The 17401-nt window shown below is 45.0% G+C and overlaps 1 long non-coding RNA gene across 2 annotated transcripts in view; it reads left to right on the forward strand.

The window, feature by feature from the left end:
- The first annotated feature begins 240 nt into the window (after window positions 1–240).
- Window positions 241–17401, forward strand: part of LOC141229000 (uncharacterized) — a 42191-nt gene continuing 25030 nt past the window's right edge. The window contains exon 1 of one of the 2 annotated variants that reach the window (XR_012295793.1): window positions 241–349. This is a non-coding gene — a long non-coding RNA (uncharacterized lncRNA). Of the gene's footprint in view, window positions 350–15447; window positions 15517–17401 lie in introns of those variants that run through there. The other variant, XR_012295792.1, reaches the window with a different exon arrangement.

The following is a 17401-nucleotide window of genomic DNA, read 5'->3' on the forward strand; positions in this document are numbered from 1 at the left end:
GCAGATCTGGTGATGCTGGAGCCGATGACCCAGAGTGACCTGATCTGCAGCAACGATGAAAGTCCTGCAATAACTTATACAGAGCCCTATCAGAGCGGCCGCTGAACTGACACTATGGAATCTTATGGAAACTCATCAGGAAGGGAGCAGCATCCTGCAGCCCCCTCCTCACTCCAGACATCCTCTCCAGACCTCATATTTACCGCCATTCACTGACCTGATCCACCAGCTCCTCTCCCGCAGGATAAAGAAGCTCCAGGCGCTGCTGTGTGATGTCAGTCCTGGAGATGCAGCACACAGCGCGCAGGGTGCGTGTCTGCCTCCCTGTGATGTGGCCGGCGTCTAAAAGGTACAGTGCGGTCCCCCTGCCAAACCTACCCCTGCCTCCGCACAAAACATTATAATGAGGGCAATCTGGCCATGGGTTCCCCTGAAGCCTCGGGCCCCGGGCGGTAGCCCAAATTGCCCTCATTATAATCCGTATATACATCAGCCCCAGTGTATCCCATGTGATGTATATACATCGTTCCCAGCGTATCCCATCTGATGTATATACATCGGCCCCAGTGTATCCTATGTGATGTATATAGATCGCCCCCAGCACATCCCCTCAGAAGTATATACATCGGCCCCATTGTATCCTATGTAATGTATACATATCATCCCCAGTGTATCCTATGTAATGTATATGCATCGGCCCCAGATTATACTATCTGATGTAAACAGCATAATTAAGTACTGTATATAGTGTGGACCTGTGTATATAGCATGTAGTGAGGTGCTGTGTGTAATATATAGTGTAGATGTGATGTGAATATAATATGTGTGTATAGCATATAGTGTGGGCTGCACATTTTATATAAAAGGCACATCTCTACACTATATAGTATACACACAGCTCCATACCATGTTTTATAACCCAGTATATAGTGTGGAGCTCTGTATATGGTGTGGACTTCCCACTAAAAGTTATGTACTCAGGCACAGCACCACACTAAATAACTATATACACAGCTCCATAGTTCATACTATAATATATATACTATAATATTTACTACATGTATATACAATGGTCCCAGTGTTTGTGTGGGTATATATATATATATATATATATATATATATATATATATATTTAGATGTTTGTAGCATATATTTTGGAGCTATGTATGCTGTGTATAATTCTCCCTATGGCCACGGCCCCACTATCAGTATTTGGTCAGTATTCGGTCAGTATTTTTTCTCAGGAGTTGGAGGCAAAACCAGGAGTGGGTGATAAATCCAGAATTGGTGACTTGCTTCTATTATACCTTTTCTCTGATTGTTCCTCACCTGGTTTTGGCTCCCACTCCTAAGAAAAAATACTGACCAAATACTGATAGTGGGGCCGTGGCCTTACACACAGTATATATAGGACATGAGAAGTGGTACTTTGCAGTGTACTGTATATATACAGAATAATACGGATACTGACAATTGCAATCAGCATACAGACAGAAGTGGTACTGTGCAGTGTATACTGTATGTACAGAATAATACAGATACTGCGGAAATAATACTGACCAAATACTGATAGTGAGGCTGTGGCCTAAGTCTCAGTATCTGTATTATTCTGCATATTTACACTGCACAGTACCACTTCTCCTGCCCTGTATACTGGGTGTAATTCTCAGTATCTTTATTATTCTGTATATATACACTGCACAGTACCACTTCTCCTGCCCTGTATACTGATGTAAATCTTAGTATCTGTATTATTCTGTGTATATAAATTGACTGCAATATTCTCAGTATCTGTAGTAATCTGTATATATACACTGCACAGTACTACTTCTCCCGTCTTGTATACTGGTTTTAATTCTCAGTATCTGTATTATTCTGTGTATATACTGTATATAGACTGCACAGTACCACTTCTCCTGTCCTGTATACGGAGTGTAATTTTCAGTATTTGGATTATTCTGTATACATATAGACTGCACAGTGCCATTTCCTCGGTCCTATTCTTGGAGAGGCTGTATTACAGTTAGGTAGAGTCATTATTGGTTTATCATTTTCTACATTCCTATGGGCAAATAAAAATACATTTTGAAATCCTGTTTAAATGGGTTATCCCAAGTTTGGAAGTTATCCCCCTTCTTATAGATAGGGGATGACTTTCTGATCACTGCGGACCTAACCACTGGGACCACCATGATCCAGAGAAACGGAACTGTGAAAAGATAAATGGAGCTGTGGTTGATGATGCGCACTGCTGCGCCATTCACGTGGGGCTCGTCAAATAACTCCTTTAGGCTATGTGCCCACGTTGCATTTATGAAGCAGAAAATTTCTGCTTCATAAATGCAAGTCCTCTCCCGGAAAAACGCATGCGGAATTCCGCACGCGTTTATCGCGCATTTTTCGCGCGTTTATCACGCGTTTTCCACATGCGGAATTGCCTTGCGTTTTTTATGCATTGGACAAAGGCAATTCTGCATGCGGAAACGCAAAATTAAATGACATGCTGCGGATTTTTGAACGCAGCATAAACGCTGCGGAAAAATCCGCAGCATGGGCATTGACATTGCGGAATGCCATTGGGGACCATGGGGTGCGGATATACATGCGTTTTTCAAGCGTTTACGCTGCGGAAATTCCGCAGCATATACGCTTGAAAAATGCTACGTGGGCACACAGCCTTAAGAGAGTGCTGAGGGCATGACCAAGAAAAGTAACACATAGGTGCGCTTGTACACATCTGTAGATGGACAAAGACAGCGGTGCACACAGCGCGCAGCGCAAAGTTCACCCTTATGTACAGCACCATACATAAAATGGCGCTATATAAAATAGAGCAGGGGTGGGAGATTAATTTTCCCAAGGGGCCACATGAGAGACCATGATTGTTGTGGAGACCAAACCAATAGGCTGAAATTAATTCTGCTCAATGTTAATATTAACATATTAATTATAATTATTTTTTATAATATAATATTTAATAATAATAAATAATAATAACTTAATATTGAGCACAATTAAGTATGCTGACATCCCCCTATATACAGTATGAGCCCTCCCACATCACCCCCTACATACAGTATGAGCCACCACATAGCCCCCTACATACAGTAAGAGCCCCACATAGCTCCTTATATACAGTGTGAGCCCCCAGATAGCGCCTTAGATACAGTATGAGCCTCCATATAGCCTCCTATATACAGTATGAGCCTCCACATAGCCTCCCATATACAGTATGAGCCTTGCGCATAGCTCCCTAGATACAGTATGAGCCCCCATATAGCTCTCTAGATACAGTATGAACCCTCGCATAGCTCCCTAGATACAGTAGATACAGTATGAACCCTCGCATAGCTCCCAGGATACAGTAGATACAGTATGAACCCTCGCATAGCTCCCTAGACACAGTAGATACAGTATGAACCCTCGCATAGCTCCCTAGACACAGTAGATACAGTATGAACCCTCGCATAGATCCCTAGACACAGTAGATACAGTATGAACCCTCGCATAGCTCCCTAGACACAGTAGATACAGTATGAACCCTCGCATAGCTCCCTAGACACAGTAGATACAGTATGAACCCTCGCATAGATCCCTAGACACAGTAGATACAGTATGAACCCTCGCATAGATCCCTAGACACAGTAGATACAGTATGAACCCTCGCATAGCTCCCAGGATACAGTAGATACAGTATGAACCCTCGCATAGCTCCCTAGACACAGTAGATACAGTATGAACCCTCGCATAGCTCCCAGGATACAGTAGATACAGTATGAACCCTCGCATAGCTCCCTAGACACAGTAGATACAGTATGAACCCTCGCATAGCTCCCTAGATACAGTAGATACAGTATGAGCCCCCGCATAGCTCCATAGATACAGTATGAGCCCCGTGCATAGCTCCCAAGATACAGTATGAGACCCCGCATAGACTCCTAGATACAGTATGAGACCCCGCATAGCCTCCTAGATACAGTATGAGCCCCGTGCATAGCTCCCAAGATACAGTATGAGCCCCCGCATAGACTCCTAGATACAGTATGACACCCCGCATAGCCTCCTAGAAACAGTATGAGACCCCACATAGCCTCCTAGATACAGTATGAGACCCCACATAGCCTCCTAGATACAGTATGAGACCCCGCATAGCCTCCTAGATACAGTATGAGACCCCACATAGCCTCCTAGATACAGTATGAGCCCCTGCATAGCCTCCTAGATACAGTATGAGACCCCACATAGCCTCCTAGATACAGTATGAGACCCCACATAGCCTCCTAGATACAGTATGAGCCCCCACATAGCCTCCTAGATACAGTATGAGCCCCCACATAGCCTCCTAGATACAGTATGAGACCCCACATAGCCTCCTAGATACAGTATGAGCCCCCGCATAGACTCCTAGATACAGTATGACACCCCGCATAGCCTCCTAGAAACAGTATGAGACCCCACATAGCCTCCTAGATACAGTATGAGACCCCACATAGCCTCCTAGATACAGTATGAGACCCCGCATAGCCTCCTAGATACAGTATGAGACCCCACATAGCCTCCTAGATACAGTATGAGCCCCTGCATAGCCTCCTAGATACAGTATGAGACCCCACATAGCCTCCTAGATACAGTATGAGACCCCACATAGCCTCCTAGATACAGTATGAGCCCCCACATAGCCTCCTAGATACAGTATGAGACCCCACATAGCCTCCTAGATACAGTATGAGACCCCACATAGCCTCCTAGATACAGTATGAGCCCCTGCATAGCTTTTTGGTATTAATCTAAATTGAATACATTTTTAATTTTTAAATGGATAAATTTGTTAGCTAGTTATTACTAATCCTCAGATATACATCAGTTTTTTGTACACTGGTCCACACGCACATGTAGACACACACACAGGCAGTCATGCACAAACACACACGCAGTCACACACATACACACACACATGCAGTCACGCACATACACACACATGCAGTCATGCACATACACACACATACACACACATGCAGTCACGCACATACACACACATATGCAGTCACACACATACACACACATGCAGTCACGCACATACACACATGCAGTCACGCACATACACACACATACGCAGTCACGCACATACACACACATGCAGTCACACACATACACACGCATGCAGTCACACACATACACATGCATGCAGTCACGCACATACACACACACATGCAGTCACGCACATACACACACATGCAGTCACACACATACACACACACGCAGTCACACACATACACACACACGCAGTCACGCACATACACACATGCAGTCACACACATACACACACACACGCAGTCACGCACATACACACACATGCAGTCACACACATACACACACATGCAGTCACACACATACACATGCATGCAGTCACGCACATACACACACATGCAGTCATACACACACAGGCAGTCACACACATACACACACACGCAGTCACACACATACACACACACACGCAGTCACGCACATACACACACATGCAGTCACGCACATACACACACATGCAGTCACACACATACACACACATGCAGTCACGCACATACACACACATGCAGTCACGCACATACACACACATGCAGTCACGCACATACACACACATGCAGTCACACACATACACACACATGCAGTCACACACATACACACACATGCAGTCACGCACATACACACACATGCAGTCACGCACATACACACACATGCAGTCAGGCACATACACACACATGCAGTCACGCACATACACACACATGCAGTCACGCACATACACACACACACGCAGTCACGCACATACACACACATGCAGTTACGCACATACACACACACGCAGTCACGCACATACACACACACGCAGTCACGCACATACACACACACGCAGTCACGCACATACACACACACGCAGTCACACACATACACACACATGCAGTCACGCACATACACACATGCAGTCACGCACATACACACACATGCAGTCACACACATACACACACATGCAGTCACACACATACACACACATATGCAGTCACACACATACACACATGCAGTCACACACATACACAAACACGCAGTCACGCACATACACACATGCAGTCACACACAGACACACACGCGCAGTCATGCACATACACACACATGCAGTCACGCACATACACACACATGCAGTCACGAACATACACACACATGCAGTCACGCACATACACACACATGCAGTCACGCACATACACACACATGCAGTCACGCACATACACACGCGCAGTCATGCACATACACACACATGCAGTCACGCACATACACACACACGCAGTCACACACATACACACACATGCAGTCACGCACATACACACACATGCAGTCACGCACATACACACACATGCAGTCACGCACATACACACACATGCAGTCACACACATACACACACATACGCAGTCACACACATACACACACATGCAGTCACGCACATACACACACATGCAGTCACGCACATACACACACATGCAGTCACGCACATACACACACATGCAGTCACACATACACACACACGCAGTCACACACATACACACATGCAGTCACACACAGACACACACGCGCAGTCATGCACATACACACACATGCAGTCAACACTCAGTCACGCACACACGTAGTCTTGCACACACATGCAGTCTTTTACACAAGCAGTCATACACACGCAGTCACATACACTCACGCGGTCATGCACACAGTCAGACACCAGCAGGCATGCGCACACATGGTCATACACACACGGTCATGCACATGCAGTCACGCATATACGCACACGGAGTCACGTATACACATGCAGACTTGCACATATACGGGTCGCAGAAATGTGCGCACACAAACATATACAGACATATACAAAGACACATACAGACATAAACATATTTGAAGACATACAGAAAAATACATGTAAACAGACATATCACATATTACAACTGTGCTGGTCTCAGAGATGGTCTTCAATGTCCAAGGGCTACTAAATGGATTTGATGCTTACATTCATGTGATAATTTACCCCATACTGTAAATAATACTAATATTAGTGGTTTCCCTGGGAAGAAGCTAAACCACCCTAGCCACCGGTCTGAGGGTCCTTGGGATACTACAATTTAGGGTAAGCGGTCATAGGCCCTCTGGTCCATTATTCTGATACTTATACATTTGCTGATGGTGGCCCTGGGAGTTGGTATTTTAGTGGCACACTTAGTCTTATACTCTCACCACTTGCCCTATATAGATTACCTGGGTCAACCTGTTACCACTAGCCTAAAACACCCCGCTTTTCCCAGCCTATACCTTGCATAGAGCTATATATAATCTCTGATTGGTTTTCCCCTGGGGGGTTTCCTCACACTTACCCCTATGCACACTGTTTTTGTCTTTATTGTCTATTTGCTATTATGTATACATGTGTATTTAATAAAGATTTTGTCATATCTTTGCATAAGAAACTCCTAGTTTCTCTGTTTTTTTCCAAATTATCCTAATATTAGTGGTTTCACTAGGAGCATCAGGACCTAAGATGTTATTATACAGATGAGGGAACACTGCGAAAAATGTAATAATCTATAGTAAGGGGTATATTGGGCCTCATTTACCCCAAAAATGTCCTTGTTACCCATCCCAAGAAGTCAGAGCTCAGTGTAATGAGTACAATGCCGCACGTTACTAAATCATTGTGACGTCTATAAACATGGACCAGTGCATCCTACTGTAAACTCTAGACATATTAGCTGTCATCCAAAGAGCACCATGACCTAAAGAATCAGGGGAATCTTGGGGTGATGGCTGATAAATCTGCTTTTTAAAAATAAAATAAAAAAAATAAAAAAATTGAGGTTTTATTACTATTGATAACAAAGCCAATTTTAATAACAGACAGTATTTCTGAATAAGGCCTAATGTTACCCCTACTATTGTTAAAATATTAGCTGTCACCCCAAAGCCAAAACCAGGTGAGGAACAATCAGAAAAAAGGTATAATAGAAACAAGTCACCAACTCTGCATTTATCACCCACTCCTGGTCTTGGCTCCCACTCCTGAGAAAAAATACTGACCGAATACTGACCAAATACTGATAGTGGGGCCGTGGCCTAAGAGCTAAAGTCGGTCTCAGGGGGTAGGTAAGCCTTTTTATCATGCTCTCCCACTGCTAACTTTTAAAGGAGGCAGAAAAGCGTTTGCCGACATATGATGTAATAGCTCCTCCAATGTCAGGTCTCTGTATGGAGCAGGTTCAGGAGCTGAGCCCGCATCATACTGGGCAGATGCCTGTACACATAACACCGACAATGAATGGGGTATAGCTACACATTCAGGAAAAAAAATACATGTGTAGAATCATTAAGGTCCACTGGACCACAATTCAAGTATGAAATGACCTACAACAATCCAGTAAGGATTAAATAATACAGCAGACATAATGGAGTAAATTCTTTATTTGGATAAATCAGTGATCAGACATGAAAAATACGTTAAAAAACATGTAATTGACAACTATACATTAAAACACACGTGGGGTGTAGAGACACAGCCTATGTATTGAATAGTGGTTCTCCCTAGGACGCACATATATTGGATTTCATCCAGTAAATACATGAATACAAGTAAATTAACACCATCGATATATTAAATACATAAAGTGCATGTGCAGATATATATATGTATATACCAGAATAACATCAAAGAGAAAAACAGTGCATCTAATATAATAAATAGGAAAAATCTCATATAATTCTTGTGACACATAACTTGAATATATGGCCGTAATAATGTACATAGTGCAAAAGTCATTGGCCAACATAAGAATAAATATCAGGATATAATGAAGAAATAAAGATGGGATGAGCCAAATCCAGAGGCCGTATGGCATGAGCGGGGTAGGGCTGTGTGACCTCCACCCACAGGCGTTTTGCTCGCGGTTCTACAGGGAGATGCCTGTACACAGCCGGCATCTGTAACCGCAGCCATCAGAGATTGTTCTGATCGCTGCTGTTACACTGATCACTGGCTGCGGATGGGTTATCATGGCAGCTGACTATGAGAACTACTAGGATGAGTGTAAAAATAAATGTTCCTGTGCTGAGATAATCTTATAAATGTGCCCCTGCTGTGTACTGTGTAATGGCCGTGTCTGACCGTGCTGGAAAATGGTCTGATCATACCACAGCTCCTGGGCAGGAGGAAGCAAAAGAGGATACAGACAGGATCACAAATGATTATTTCTTTCAGGAAAAATATTGCTTAAAAACAGACAGCAAAATGTTTTGCCTCACAAAATGAATCAGCTGTGATCCCGTGTTGTAATGTCTGTATACTCTTTTGTCTCCCCCCCTGCCCAGGAGCTGTGGTATGATCAGACCATGGCCCTGTAAGGTCAGACACATCCATTACACAGTACAAACCAGGGGCACATTTATAAGATTATCTCAGCACAGGAACATGTTTTTAACACATCCAATTGTAGAACTTATTTTTACTCCAAGATCTATTAGTTAAAATGTACTTTGTTTGTTGAAAAACCCTTTAAATTCCATAAGAGGACTGAAAAAATAAAGTAAACATATATAAAAACGTGTTAAAAATATAAACCAAATAAAAACTTATAATAATTTGAATCAACCCTTTTCCTTTATTAAGTATAAAAAAAAATAATTATATTATTATCAAAATATTCAATTAAGTGTGTTTTTGGCCGACACACTTTCCTAACAAAAGGCAATAAAATGTGATCAAAACATCTCCCCACCTCACAAAAAAAGAATAAAACATTTGCAGGTCTTAGAAAATGGACGCACAAACCCAATGGTTTTTTATTTACAAATGTTCAAATTTTTTTCATCACTAGTGTTGAGCATTCCGATACTGTAATATCGGGTATCAGCCGATATTCGCGGTATCGGAATTCCGATACTTAATTCCGATACTTTTACAATATCGAATACCGGAATCGGAAGTTCCCATAATGCCTGCGCTCTGCAGTGTCTCTGAAGGATCACAAGCTGGATGGCAGCGCTCAGCTGAGATCCAGCCTGTCATCAGAATGCCATCCCAGCGTGGGAGAATTCTACTGATCGTTTAAAAGCCGGCGGGCGGTAAAAAGCCGCCGGCTTTTAAACAATCACACAGCCCCATACTGCTTCCCTGCAGCCTCCCACCCCGATCCTCCGCTCCCCTCGCCACATCCCATCCCGATCGTAAGTTAGGACCGGGCGGGGAGCGCAGCACCAAGGAGCGGGGAGTGAAGGACCCGGGCGGGGAAGTCGGCAGTGAAAAGACTTCACCGCCGGCTTTCCCGTTCTGTGCTGCGCTTTCCCGCCGGTTATTTCAAATGAACAGCTGAGGTATCAGGTGATGCTGATCAGCTGTTCATTTGAAGTAGCCGCGGTGCCCTCAGAGGGTTCATGTGAGTTCATGCTTGACTGCATTGTATGAACTCACATGAACTTTCCCACGGTCGCACAGGTCAGCCTCACCTCCCAGACGATCAGCCCGTCATGACTGGTGTGTGTGGGTGTCTGTGCGTGTGTCTGCGAGTGTGTGCGGGGTGTCTGTGCGATGTCTGCGGGTGTGTGCGGTGTCTGTGCGATGTGTGCGGGTGTGCGCGGTGTCTGTGCGATGTCTGCGGTGTCTGTGCGATGTCTGCGAGTGTGTGCGGTTTCTGTGCGATGTCTGCGGGTGTGTGCGGTGTCTGTGCGATGTCTGCGGGTGTGTGCGGTGTCTGTGCGATGTCTGCGGGTGTGTGCGTGCAGGCAGACATAGGCCGATGTGACACTACTACTCCCATCGGCCTATGTCTGTCCCCCGTCCACTCGTGCCAGCAGGATCAGCTCGATGGGAGCAGTAGTTCCCATCAGCCTGATCCTGCTATTTAAATTGCCCTACTGTGTCCCCAATAAATTTTAAATACATGTCATTGGTGGCCAGTGGTAGCCTACAATAAATTAGTTCATACATTACCTGTCCCCGCCGATCGCCACCTAAAATAAAGTAAAAAATAAAAAACTACACCTATACTCACCTAGACACCTAATTCCCCGAAGCCATCGATCTCCTGTAATAAAATATAAAATAATAAACCACAACCTTATCCTTACCCCTCCGTAGTAGTCCACGAGTGTCCCACGATGATCTCCAGTTTAGAGCAGCCACATAGAATGTGACCGCTCTAAACCGCTGCCGCCGCTAGAATGACGGGGCCGTAAAGCAGCCGCCGCTAGAATGACGGGGCCGTAAAGCAGCCCCGTCATTGCATAAGCGGGTTCGCCGGAGTTCAGGCAGCGCTGCTCCGGTTAGCTCCTTTACGGCCCTGCTGTATCGTAAGAAATTCCCACGGTACAGCACTGCCGTAAAGGAGGTCTCCGGAGCTGCGCTGCCTGAATGCACTCCGGTGACCTCAGTCAGTGGCTCCCGCTGCCGGGAGCGGACGTGTTCCCGGCAGTGCGAGCTTACAGCAGCCATGCACAGCTGTCACCATCTCCAGATGTGACAGCTGTGCATGGGAGATCAGCGCAGGAACGTGGACAGGTAACTCTTTTTTTTTAGTAAACTAAGAATTAAATAAAATTGTGTGTTTTATTTCAAATAAATTATTTTTTCTGGGTGTAGTGTGTGTTTTTTCTTTTTAACACTTTGTAGGTTAGTAATGGGGGTGTCTTATAGACGCCCATCATTACTAACCTGGGCTTCATGGCAGCTGGCGCTGACATGAACCCCACCACTATTACCCCCTGCCACCGCACCAGGGCAACGTGGAAGAGCGAGGCTAAGTGCCAGAGTTGTCGCATCCTATGGATGCGCCATTTCTGGGGCGGCTGACGGCTGGTGTTTCTAGCCTGGGAAGGGGCCAATATTCATGGCACCCTTCCTGGGCTATTAATATCAGCCCCCAGCTGTCTGCCTAGCCTTTGCTAGCTATTAAATAGGGGGTAAGCCACGTCATTTTTTTGGGGGGGGTCCCCCATTTTAATAGCTAGTAAAGGCTAGGTATTCAGCTGGGGGCTGATATTAGTAGTCTGGGAAGCTCCGTGGGTATTACCCCCTTCCCAGGCTTCAAACATCTGCCCCAGCCGTCTGCTTAACCTCCGCTAGAGACTAAAATTAAGGGGAACCCCACGCCAATTTTTTTTTAAATAAATCCTTTATTTTAACACTAAATGACAAGTACAGTAATCAACACTGTCACTGTACTTCATATATATGTGACTGACATGTTTCTATCTATCTAATCTATGTGTGAAGCTCTATTCTGTCTGTTACAAATTGTCGGGTACCGCTGCTGAATTGCCGGCCGACTTTTTTAAAGAGACGGTGCATGAAAACACTATTATTTTTTAAAATAAATCCTTTACACTAAATGACAAGTACAGTAAGCAACACTGTCACTGTACTTCATATATATGTGACTGACATGTTTCTATCTATCTAATCTATGTGTGAAGCTCTATTTTTTCTGTTGTAAATTGTCGGGTAAAGGTGTATGCCGCTGCTGAATTGCCGGCTTTTCGCGTAATACATTCTACATTATTCTTAGTTGTTTTACTTCATGTAGAATTAACCTACAAGGAAAGAAAGGGTTTATTTTCATTCCGATATTTGTGTCCCATTGACTTGCATTGGTTTCCGGTATCGGAATCGGCGATATTCGATACTTTTTGGGTATCGGTCCGATCCAATCCGATACGATATTTCCTGATATCGGAAGGTATCGCTCAACACTACTGATAAGTCCAAATTTGAGATCTTTTGTTCCAACCACTGTGACTTTGTGCGACGCAGAAAAGGTGAACGGATGGACTCTACATGCCTGGTTCCCACCGTGAAGCATGGAGGAGGAGGTGTGATGGTGTGGGGGTGCTTTGCTGGTGACACTGTTGGGGATTTATTCAAAATTGAAGGCATACTGAACCAGCATGGCTACCACAGCATCTTGCAGCGGCATGCTATTCCAACCGGTTTGCGTTTAGTTGGACCATCATTTATTTTTCAACAGGACAATGACCCCAAACACACCTCCAGGCTGTGTAAGGGCTATTTGACCAAGGAGGAGAGTGATGGGGTGCTACGCCAGATGACCTGGCCTCCACAGTCACCAGACCTGAACCCAATCGAGATGGGTTGGGGTGAGCTGGACCGCAGAGTGAAGGCAAAAGGGCCAACAAGTGCTAAGCATCTCTGGGAACTCCTTCAAGATTGTTAGAAGACCATTTCCCGTGACTACTGTACCTCTTGAAGCTCATCAAGAGAATGCCAAGAGTGTGCAAAGCAGTCATCAAAGCAAAAGGTGGCTACTTGAAAGAACCTAGAATATAATATAATATTTTCAGTTGTTTCACACTTTTTTGTTAAGTATATAATTCCACATGTGTTAATTCATACTTTTGATGCCTTTAGTGTGAATGTACAATTTTCATAGTCATGAAAATGCAGAAAAATCTTTAAATAAACTTTTGGTCTGTACTGTATATATAATATAATGCTACAAGCCTCCCTCTGTCTGAAGCCTTTAAAGACTTGGCAAGTGCTACATGCCTGCGCAGTCTGGCTCTAGACAGAAGAACCTATTACGTTACAGGTAAGAGGAGTGTATGGCGCCGGAGATTGCGGTATGCGTAGACACTGAACACATACCGCGATCTCCGGCGCCATACTTACCTGACCGGGAGGAGCGTTGCAGCGGTGCTTCTCTTCTCGCCGGAGACCAGGGCAGGAGTGAAGGTGTTGGAATCGGCACATGTGCATAACTCTATCCGGCGCCATTTTACTGAAGACATATTTGCAGTGTGTCTTCAGCAAAATGCCGTTGAACAGCACGGTATGGGCACGTGCGTATTCTGGCGCCGCACTCCTCCCCCGGCAGAACAGGATACAGTAGCACTGGAGCACAGGGAAGAAAGGTGAGTATGTGTTTATTTTTTTGTATGTGTGCACCGTGAAAGGGATGAGGGGTGCCATACATACCAGGAATGGGGTGTGACGGGTACCATACATACCAGGAAAGGGGTATGAGGGGTACCATACATACCAGGAAAGGGGTGTGAGGGGACCATGCATACCAGGATTGGGGGATGAGGGGTACAATGCATACCAGGATTTGGGGGGTGACTGAACCATGAAAACCAGGATTGGGGGGTGAGGGGTGCCATACATACCAGGATTGGGGGGTGAGGGGTGCCATGCATACCAGGATAGGAAAGTGGGGTTCCATGCATACCAGAATAGGGATGAGGGGTACCATGCATACCAGGATTGGGGGATGAGGGGACCATGCATACCAGGATTGGGGGATGAGGGGACCATGCATACCAGGATTGGGGGATGAGGGGACCATGCATACCAGGATTGGGGGATGAGGAGGCCATACATACCAGGATTGGGGATGAGAGAGTCATGCATACCAGGATTGGGGATGAGAGAGCCATGCATACCAGGATGGGGGATGAGGAGGCCATACATACCAGGATTGGGGGATGAGGGGTGCCATACATACCCGGATTGGGATGAGGGGTGCCATGTATACCAAGATGAGGGGTACCATAAATACCAGAATAGGAATGAGGGGTACCATGCATACCAGGATGAGGGATGGGTTGCCATGCATACCAGGATGAGGGGTAACATACATAACAGGATAGGGATGAGGTGTGCCATAAATACCAAGATGAGGGATGGGGTGCCATGCACATCAGGAAGAGGGATTGAGTGCCATACATACCAGGTTTGGGAATGATCGGTGCCATACATACCAGGATGAGAGATGGGGTGCCATGCATACCGGATTGGGATGAGGGGGTGCCATGCATACCCGGATTGGGGAGAGGGGACAGGATGGGGGCAGCACAAATACCAGTGGGGGGCAGCACATACCAGCATGGGAGACCATATACCAATAAAAATGCTCGCCACCCGGGCGTAGAACAGGTTCAATAGCTAGTGTGTGTGTGTGTGTGTGTGTGTGTGTGTGTGTGTGTGTGTGTGTGTGTGTGTGTGTGTGTGTATGTATATATATATATATATATATATATATATATATATATCTATAACATGGTTGCCAAAAATAAAAAATCCTAGTGATTGCACAGATACGTAGCACAATGTGAATGTTAATCTATATAATTGACATTAACTAAGGGGAAATGTAAGCGTCTGTAGAACTACTAAAAGGATATCTTCATAGTGTGACAAAGTCTCTGGTAGTGTGTCAGAAGGGAGGTATGTGTCGCTGAGACTCTTAGACTCAGTGATGTGAAAACATGCAAGTTCTCATGCAGTAGGTGCAGAGAGTTAATAGAACCACATTTACAATGGAATGTTTTCAGTGGATAATGAAAGTGTAGGGAGGAACGTTATCCACCTTCATTCCAATCAGGGGAGTGTCTGGGCTTTAAATAGTCAGCCCTGACACTCAGGTGTGTTCAGTACCTGGGGAAACTTTGTTCTAGGAAGGAGCTAGCACATGCTGTGATGAACCTGTGAGTAGCTAATTGTGAGTGGCCAGACCTTGGCCGAGATAAGGACTCTGCTGAAAGTTTAGCATTTTGTTTTGTCTCTTTAGCTGAATGGGCTGTGTTTTTATTTATGGACTCAAGGGTAGTTTATGACTGCTAAATAAACTAACCTGAGAATTTAAAGAGACAGTATCTTGTATTTTACCTACGCATACAGCCGAGCTTGTCGCTATACCACAATAGACTCACAAGCCCAAGTGGGTACTCATATATAGTATATAATATTAAGCTCTATAAGGAATCTCCTATAAAATAAAACATCCAAAATGGATGTTTTGGGGGCCCCTGATGAAGCAAGGACGAAAGGTACATTGGTGCACATAGGACCACATCCCACATTTACTCACTTGGACATTTAAGTTGCTGTAACTACTGCTCTTCCATTTTGAATGTATTATTTTATAGGAGATTCTTTACAGAGTTTAATATTATATACTATATATGTGTACTCACTTGGGCTTGTGAGTGTAAGAAGCTATCTTCTTAGTAGTTCTAAAGACACTTACATTTCCCCTTGGTTATTGTCAACTATATAGATTAACATTCACATTGTGCTACATATGCGTGCAATCATTAGGATTTTTTTTGGCAAGTTATAGGCATATATCTAATATATATAATTGTCTTATCCCGTCTGTCTGTCTGTCCAGAAAATCCCGCGTCGCTGATTGGTCCGGCCGCGGCCAATCAGCGACGCGGGATTTCAGAAAAAAGATGGCGGCCGTTAGCGGCTCATCTGCCGCACGGAGGTCAGCAGGGATGCAGCCGGGAGATGACCGGCGGCGCCGCTGACCTCCATGCGGCTACCGTCGGGAGATCAGCGGCTAGGACCGCTGATCTCCCGACGGTAAGTGTGAAGGGAGGAGCGGCGCCGCCGGTCGGGATACTTCTGCTGCGAGCAGCCGGTCATCTCCCGCAGCGCCGCTCCCCGGTCCTCACTAATACAATTCGCTGATTGGTCGCGGCCGGGACCAATAAGCGATATTGGCGCCAAATTTAAACACCGCTGTGCTGATTGCGCCCGGTGTACCGCATTCATATTCTAGAATACCCGATGCGTTTGAATCCGCACACCATCTAGTATATATATATATATATTCACTACTGTCTCTATATATGTGATACTCATGTGTTGGTGACTTGGGGTCCTCCAATGTTATACTCTGTAGAATTGTCTTTTAATTTTTGCAATATTTATTTTAGCATCAATAAGCACCTATTGTTCCATTTTGGTGGTATCTACAGTCATATACATGTATATACATACAGCATATATATACTGTATAAGATCTGATGTCTGTAGTCACAGTATGTCAGCAATGTACAGTATGTACTTTATTGTGCACTGACATTAGATCATATATGCCCTGGACTGATCCTGCACCGACTACCAGACATCACATTGTATAGATGGCAGTATAGATATAATCTGTGATGTCCTGTACAGGGCCGGCTCCAGGTTTTCGTAGGCTCAAAAGAGTCTCAGTGGGCCCCTTTAACACATACCACAATTCATGATGCACAGATAAGGCGGAGAAATATAGATATAGTACAATGCCAAAGATTTCACTTACCGTATTTTTCGGACTATAAAGACGCACTTTTTTCCCTCCAAAATGTTAGCTACGCTGTGTGCCGGCTATGAAGGAGAGTGAAGTCACTGCTCCCCGCGCACACAGTCCCGGCATGGGGAGCAGTGACTTCTGGCAGCTGATCTCTCCTTGTGAGCCACGCATGGCAGTGATGTCATGCGCGGCTCACATGGAGAGATCAGTGCGGGCAGACAGGACGCAGCGCTGGAGGAGAGAAGAAAGGTGAGTATCAGTGGTTTTTGTTTTTTTTATGTGCA

This window comes from Phyllobates terribilis, unplaced genomic scaffold (genome assembly GCF_046119375.1).
Source record: "Phyllobates terribilis strain yellow unplaced genomic scaffold, ASM4611937v1 Scaffold_442__1_contigs__length_1511491, whole genome shotgun sequence".
Taxonomy (NCBI): domain Eukaryota; kingdom Metazoa; phylum Chordata; class Amphibia; order Anura; family Dendrobatidae; genus Phyllobates; species Phyllobates terribilis.